This window comes from Schistocerca cancellata, chromosome 5 (genome assembly GCF_023864275.1).
Source record: "Schistocerca cancellata isolate TAMUIC-IGC-003103 chromosome 5, iqSchCanc2.1, whole genome shotgun sequence".
Lineage (NCBI taxonomy): Eukaryota > Metazoa > Arthropoda > Insecta > Orthoptera > Acrididae > Schistocerca > Schistocerca cancellata.
This window is the reverse complement of record NC_064630.1, coordinates 183,742,949-183,752,078: the sequence shown is the minus strand read 5'-3', so window position 1 is coordinate 183,752,078 and position 9,130 is coordinate 183,742,949.

Below are 9,130 nucleotides of genomic sequence, written 5' to 3'. Positions count from 1 at the left end.
AGTAGGTCTTGTCTAGCAGACAGTCTTTTCTTTGGCAAGTTATTGTACATTATGCTGCTGAAGACAGTTCGTCCTTTACCTGCAAATGTTCAGGCTAATGGCCAAGTAACAAACATCTGCATACTAAACACAATATACATTTACCATGAAAATGATTGATAAAACACTTCCAACTCTAAACTTATATCTACCATTTACAACTTACAATAAATGATTGATAAAACACTTCCAACTCTAAACTTATATCTACCATTTACAACTTACAAGTACTGTATATATTTCTTTATGTCTGTGTAGGGCTGCAAATGCTTTATTTTATTTGTATTGGTGTGAGCTAACATGTAGTTAAACCTATGTGGTATCCTTATTATCCGGTATGGCACTGCATGTAGCAGTTGCCATTTATTGTTTCTCTTGGCATGTTGGGTGAATCTTTAACAACACTAAATCATTTACTTCAAATTATAGTGATTCCTCACACCACGGTGATATTTTAATTGCGGTAGCGTTCTCGCTTCCCACGCCCAGGTTCCCGGGTTCGATTCCCGGCGGGGTCAGGGATTTTCTCTGCCTCGTGATGGCTGGGTGTTGTGTGCTGTCCTTAGGTTAGTTAGGTTTAAGTAGTTCTAAGTTTTAGGGGACTGATGACCATAGATGTTAAATCCCATAGTGCTCAGAGCCATTTGAACCATATTTTAATATCCTAGATTGGGCAAGTTAGTTAAGACTTCTGTGTGTATTCTTTGGATTTTTCCATCCTTGGTAAGCGAGGTAATGGAACAATCCATTCGTTTCTTTCCTCCCTACCTATTAACACCACGTGCCCTTAGCGCTAGGATTTCACCCGGAACAAGTCCCGCCCATTCACCCCCCGCCCCCCCCCCCCACGCCTCACCATAGTGTAAGGCCCTCCCCTAAACAGCCGCCAGTTCCCAGTTCCGCAAACTGGAAGCTACAACAAAGTTGTTGTCGTCACAGTCCAACACACGTTACACTGTGATGATATTCAGTAATGATAAGAAATTTAAGTTGTTCTGGATGGTAATATAACATGAATTTACATTATTAAAGAAATAAAAATATTTATAGAGAATTGATAGCATCGCCAGCAATAGAAAACGAAAAAAAATAACGTGATGTTATTTAAGGGCAATAAGGACAAATTTTCATTAACTAATTCACTTATTAATAATACATTTATTTGAGGGTAACAGCAGAGCAAACATACAATGCGAAAACAATGGTCTTGAATCTGTTATGTAGATAGTAAAGCCACGGATGCAGTCGACTAACTCTGTTGTCTAAATTCAACGTTATATAGAAATAAGTGAAAGTCGTTTTGTTTATGTAGGCCCTCATAGTAACTCACGAAAATTAAAGAATGTAAGAATGCCATAAAGTAGAAATGCCTAATGAAGGCAGTGCGATATTTCCTTATATGACATATTTCGTTGGTATTTGCATGGGTAATGGGTGAATTTTAACTTGTAAATTCTTCCAATGCCATACCCTCGCATTATAAACGAGGTTACAAAAAATTGTGGCTGTTTCTGCGTGATTAATGTACTATATGCTGTTGCAAACGTCTCAGGGAAATAATCTGTCGTTATTCTTTGTCCTGTCTATTTTTAACCAAAAGATTCATTAATTTTGTAAATTTCATTCAAACAATTTAAAAAAAATAATAATGATGATGTGTATGTTTGTCACAGAACTGTTATGGAGGAAATAAATGCTGCAGTGTTTCACGGCTGTAAAACGTCCTTCATGCTGTGCTAGCTCTTCTTCCACCCCTAAAACTTTTCAGCAAAACTATTCAGTGAATAACACGCGAAAACAGCGTGGATCGATCTAGCAGGAACAAAGTAATTTTGATGCCCTCTGGAATTATAGTGAACACTGACGCCTGTTTCGCATATACTGTCTGAGTTCTGAAACTCAGAGTGTCAAGTATACCGTGGTTCATATTTCTCTGAGCAAATTATTATTTGAGGGTAGGTTTATCCTGTTTTAGCTTTGGGTGCTTTTTCTCACACAGAAGTATGTTTCTTCATAGGCTATTCATCTAAATACTGAGTTCTCGTATTTAAAGAATTCAGTGCTAAATTGTTTTCTCTTATGTTTGCTGTGGAAGTACCTGGCACAGCTGAGGCCAACTGTGCACGTTTTTTGTAACGTGTCTTTTAACTATCTGGCGAAAATAAGACCTGGCAAGATATTAATTTAACATTCACTTCGAGCGAGTGCAGCCGAACGCGGTAAACCACGTGGGTCAACTGAAACGACGCCCAGGCGCCGAACAAAGACCGGGAAAACCGGGGGTGAGTGGGCGGGACTTGTTCCGGGTGAAATCCTGGCGCTAACGATTCCTATTAACACCTCGGTTGGTGAGTATCCAGTCGCAGCATGCGAGGCATATTGAGGCATAATCCGGCTACTTAGTGTGCTGATTGCGTGTGTAGGTTCTTATAAATCTATTGAAATCCGTAAAAACTCTCTCAACTGTTCTTGTGGGTGGGAGCGTGGTTTTAATACCTGCTCAGTTCCCTGTTCTCTTAGAAACTGTTTCCATCTGAAATCGGCAAATAAGGAGCACTGTGGTACACTATAGCCTGAGGGTTACCTACTTTGGGTGTGCAGTCCTTCACCGTATTTCGAACTATTGGCGATGTTAAGGACGTTTTTAGAGCGCACAATGTAACATATTTTGTGAATGTGTCGTACACAACAAGAAGATTCGTAACACCACCACTTTCCGTGGGTAAGTATCACGCCATGTCAATTGACATTAATTGTAAAGGACTCGTTCTTGCTTGACCTGTTCATGGGCTTGACCTTCTAACATATTTCACAGTTTCATATTAAGCTTTGTACTTGTCTTTTCAGGTTAGTGGCGTGAAAGTACCTTTTTATGATTGTTACACACTTATTAATTCCTACGTGCCGCCAAGTCACGTGTGTATACCAGATGAAGTCTTTCATGCACAACTGTGATATCCACATGCATCACGCATCTTTGTTTATCTCCCTCCTATAGATTAGGACTGAATTTTCTATTTCATATCACCCACTTAGGGCACGTGCTGGACCTCGTTCCAGGTCGGATCTGAGTTTTACAATTCCGTCATGTCTTTACACACTTTATACTCAGAAACCTGTTCAGTCAGCTCAGTAAGTTCATCCATGCCACATTTAAGGTGCGATATAGGATCTGCTACCAAAGGATATCACCATTTGGTGATATCCTTTGATATTCATTATTTTTAGTAGGTACTCTTGTGAGACTAGAGCCCACTGGAACAACCTGTAATGTAAAAGTTTCTACATGAGTCAAAAGATCAGAGTTTGATGATAACAATATGCTTTCACTAGCTTACCATAGACGTAAAACTGGAAATTTTTAACACCTCAAACGACCCCCTAAGGTTTCCAGCTCCGTTACTGAATAGGATCGCTCACAACTTGTGAGCAGTTCGCTCGCAAAACCGATCACTCCTATTTCTTTACAACCGTTCACTTCTTCTACTTGAATTAGACAACATCGTAGTCCATACGAAGACGCGTCTGTTCCAATAAGGAAATCATTCGTCGTACTTGGGTCACACTCACCAGGCATTTTTCGGTAGTAACCGCAACAGTAGTTCACTGTTCGAAATATGATTGGGCACAAAGCGCCAGAAAAACGACACGAAACCGACGCAAGTATTTAATTGCTTCTTCATTATCGAGCGAGGAAATTTAGCCTGCATTTTCTTTCGATCAGGAACGACAAAACTGATTTGGTACCTGTCAAGCTTCGACTTCTCAGGGTTTTCAGTCATCCACACTTCTACGAATTTTCGCAGTACCTTCTCTAAAAGGTCTACATGTTCATCCCACGTTGAGATGGCAATAAGTAAGTCATCCACGTATATCATTACTCTACCCAGGAGTTCAGGATCAAGAACTGTATCAAGTGCTGTATCAAGTGCTGCGTTAATTATCAGGCATAGTACTCTAAATAATACTCTAAACTGTTAGCTTCTACCACAAAATATTAATACTGTACACTTCTTAGAAGCTTCAGTTAAAGGAATCTGCCAGTAAATTTCTTTTAAATCTATTAATGTTAGGTATCTAACACCAAAGAATTTTTTTAACTGCTCTTCCAGATTCTCTGGTCCGGTGCGACCCGATGCAGTTATTTATGTCTGTAGCGTCTAAAACCACACGTATTTTGCCACTGGCTTTAGCTACAGCAACCAAGAGACTACTATATGTTACAAGGAAGGTTCTTTTATTCTTCACTCGGCGCTGTATTAATTTCCTTGCTGACTGAGTCCTTCTTGGCCCACGGTACGGAATAAATGGCATGACAAAACGTGTTGTGAGATATCACCTCTACATTGTACTTGCATCCCTTGATGATACCTGATTTGTCGGAAGAGACCTCTATGCATTTAAAAAGAAGTTAAGCTAATTCGACTTTCTGGCCGGCAGTAAGGTATTCTCATTATCGCGTTTTCGAGATTTGCAACACACATGGCCCCCTACACATTATTTGGATACTTTGGCAGTATTTGCGACGTTTGCGATGTATTTCCTTTGTCCCCTACATTACCAGTGACACTCACTTTTCCTGATTCATAAAGCTTATTTCACCTTCGAAGAGGTCAATATTTGCTCTCGTTTCCCGGGGAAACACGTTACTCGTGATACAGGAACCAAGAGTCCTCAGACTACGAGAAAGGTGATTTTAATAGTTTCTTCTATCATTATTACAGCCTGAACCTGATATTTTACTGTATCAGTTGCGACTGGGCGTCAATTGGACCTGCCATCCTACAATTTTCCATCGGTAATGTCAGTAGTTTTTGGGCCTGAGAAATTTTGTTAAAGAATTCTTCACCCATTACATTCGTAGAATTGCCTGTAACTATGATTATACTGACAGGTATGCCGCGTATGGTCCCTTCCACCGCAGCCTGAAAAAGATCTCCATCAGTCTTCGGAGATGAACGATGCTCATTCAGAAAATCTTGCTTCATGTCGAGGCCATCTCGAACCTTAACATTATGCCATTTCCATTAGTGTGAGTCATGTTGCTCTCACTCCACCGCATAGCCAACAATGGAGAGCGTACTGCGGCCGACTCTAGGGTAACTCAACAGACGGATCAGGCAGATTTCCGTTGGTTACCTTTACTACACGCACGTTTTGATTAGAATTCTGCCATTGTTGTGCATGCGGGTTTAACCTTTGCGCAATTGGATGTCTGTTATTACTTAGCATGTTCGGATTATTACGCGGTGGTTCCTGATTTGTATATCGGGTTCCAGAATATCCTCCTTGCCTAGTATTTCTCCATTTCGCATTATTATTAGGGCTCGAGTCGCTTCTTTCCTCGTGGCCCCTTTCTTCGGTTAAATGGCTGATGGCCAAGGTGACTCTTATCACTCGTCCCACCACCTCAATTGCCGTCGCTATGCGGCGAATGGGTGCGTTTATCTCGATGAGATGGAGATGAGTAACAGTTCCCATGCTCACTACTATGCCTCATGTCTTCCTGTATAAGGTCAACAGAGTCAAACACGGACAAAAAATGCTGAAGGTCATTTTCGGATACACTGATCAACTTTTCTTTGATATTGTGGGGTAACCTAGCCTTCAATAAGCGAACGACGCCTCTATTGGAGATCCATTCATCCCAGTAACGTATTTTATTTCTATACATTTCTAAATACTTCCACATAGAACCCTGCTTTTAGTTATATAATTCTAGGATGTAGATTTCTTTGCGTTAACTCTCTTGAATACCAGTTGATCAGGTTTTCGCTAGAAATGCTTCCTCAAATTGTGTACCAGAAGTCTTTGTCACCAGTGTGGCACATAATGCTGTTTCACCATGAATGTGAAACAAAATAAATTGGATTTTCTGCCTCTCACTCCAAGCACTAGGGAATACAGACTTGACACCTCTAGATAACAGAACGCAACATGTCATTCTCAATTCTCATTCTTCCGAAGTAAGACTGATTTCAGATGTGCCGCAGGGGAGTGTCGTAGGACCGTTGCTATTCACGATATCTATAAATGACCTTGTGGATAACATCGGAAGTTCACTGAGGCTTTTTGTGGATGATACTGTAGTATATCGAGAGGTTGTAACAATGGAAAATAGTACTGAAATACAGGAGGATCTGCAACGAATTGACGCATGGTGCAGGGAATTGCAATTGAATCTCAATGTAGACAAGTGTAATGTGCTGCGAATACACAGAAATAAAGATCATTTATCACTTAGCTACAAAATAGCACGTCAGTAACTGGGAGCAGTTAATTCCATAAATTATCTGGGAGTACGCATTAGGAGTGATTTAAAATGGAATGACCATATAAAATTAATCGTCGGTAAAGCAGATGCCAGACTGAGATTCATTGGAAGAATCCTAAGGAAATGCAGTCCGAAAACAAAGGAAGTAGGGTACAGTACACTTGTTCGCCCACTGCTTGAATACTGCTCACCAGTGTGGGATCCTTACTAGATAGGGTTGATAGAAGAGATAGAGAAGGTCCAAAGGAGAGCAGCGCGCTTCGTTACAGGATCATTTAGTAATCGCGGAAGCGTTACGGAGATGATAGATAGACTCCAGTGGAAGACTCTGCAGGAGAGACGCTCAGTAGCCCGGTACGGGCTTTTGTTGAAGCTTCGAGAACATACCTTAACCGAGGAGTCAAGCAGTATATTGCTCCCTCCTACGTATATCTCGCGAAGAAACCATGAGGATAATATCAGAGAGATTGGAGCCCAGGCAGAGGCATACCGACAATCTGTCTTTCCACGAACAATACTAGACTGGAATAGAAGGAGAACCGATAGAGGTACTCAAGGTACCCTCCGCCACACACCGTCAGGTGGCCTGCGGAGTATGGATGTAGATGTAGATATAGATAAACATAACCGGGTGAATATATTTCTTTTCATCAGTACAAGGTTGAAAGTAATTATGTTTGATCAAACTTTCTTCAAGTAGTAAGTCAGAAACCAGAGGCACTGCCGCCGCAACTGATGCATGTTTTGTTAATGGAGTCTGACTATTCGGTGTACACGCGTATTGCTGCTGGAATGCGCACGGAAACTTGCGCTCATTACCATACATATTTTCCAATGTCGCTCCACAGTTCACAGTACGCCTGTTACTGTCTACTGGACTGCAGTTCGTGTGAAAACATACTCCAGCGCTTCGCTTCCAGAGAGTGTTGCTATGTTAGTGTTTGTGCACGGCGTCCTCTGACTCATCTGTAGTGGAGCCCGTGTTGCCAACGTTATTGCTTGCGGATTTCGCTTCTAGGCGCTGCATCGAACACTTTACTTGAGTTTCTACCCCGTCGTTAATCTCATTAACTTTGCTATCAGATTCTCTCTTCTTTGCTTCTTCAGCAAATTTTTCTTCGATATTTTAATTTGTATCTACTGCAAGATTATCAGACGGTTCAGTTCGTGACGCTAGTTCTTCCTCCTCAACCAAGTGCCCGCCTTGTAAAGTTTCTAGACACATCAAAAAAGTTTTGCATCACCTCGGTTCCGAGTGTTCCGGAACCTGTACAGAAAATCGGAATAGAGATCAACATTAACCTCATGTCCGCCCTTTTTATTGCTCATGAAAACAACACATTGCATGTTGTACCATCATACAGCGAGACATTCAGTTGTGATGGTCCAGATTGCTGTACACACCGGTACGTCTAATATTCAGTAGCACGTCCTCTTGCACTGTTGCCTGTATTCGTCTTCGCATGCTAACCACAAGTGAATCGAGGCACTGTTGGTTCAGATTGTCCCACTCCTCAACGGCTATTCGGCATACTCAGACTGGTTGGTGGGTCACGTCGTCCATAAACAACCCTTTTCAATCTATCCCAGGCTTGTTCGATAAGGTTCATGTCTGGAGAACATGCCGGCGATGTTTTCCGGAAGGACGTCATTCATAAGATGTGCACGATAGGGGGCGCGAATTGACGTTCATATTGCCAATATGCTGCCGATATGGTTGCACTATCGGTCGGAGGAGAGCATTCACCTATCTTACAGCCGTTATGGCACCTTCCATGACCACCAGCGGAATACGTCGGCCCCACATAATGCCACCCCAAAACAGCAGGGAAAATCCACCTTCCTGCACTCGCTGGACAGCGGGTCTGGGCGTTCAGCCTGACCGGGTTGCCTCCAAACACGTCTCTGACGATTGTCTGGTTGAAATCATATGTGACACTCATCGGTGAAGAGTACGTGATGCCAATCCTGAGCGGTCCATTCGTCAAGTTGTTGGGCCCATCTGTACCGCGCTGCATGGTGTCGTGGTTGCAAAGATGGACCTCGCCATGGACGCTGGGAGAGAAGTTGCGCAACATGTAACCTATTGCGCACAGTTTGAGTCGCAACACGACTTCCTGTGGCTGCTCGAAAAGTATTATTCAACATGGTGGCGTTGCTGTCAGGGTTCCTCCTAGCAATAACCCACAGGTAGCGGTCATCCACTGCAGTAGTAGTCCTTGGGTGGCATGAGCGAGGCATGTCATCGACAGTTCCTGTCTCTCTGTATCTCCTACATGTCCGAACAACATCGTTTTGGTTTACTCCGAGACGCCTGGACAATTCCACTACCGAGAGCCCGTCCTGGAACAAAGTAACAGTACGGACGCGATCGAAAAGCGGTATTGACCGTATAGGGACGGTTGAACTGCAGACAATATGAGCCGTGCACCTCCTTCCTGTTGGAATGAACTGGAATTGATCGGCTGTCGGACCCCCTCTGTCTAACAGACGCTGCTCATGCATGGTTGTTTACATCTTTGGGCTGGTTTAGTGACATCTCTGAACAGTCAAAGGGACTGTGTCTTTGATACAGTAACCACAGTCAAAGTCCATCTTCAGAAGTTCTGGGAACCGCGGTGATCCAAAGGTTTTTTTGATGTGTGTAGTTGCGTGGATAAGGACTCTGCCAATTTTGGTAAGCCTCTCCACCCCTTTTTAATTCTGTAAGTCAATACCTTATTTCTTTCATTTCAGCGACTAATTTCCTATCACGCTTTATCTCATATTGTGCTTGTGTGCGATCGCGCTCTTTCCCACTTTCGGCTAATTTTTCTC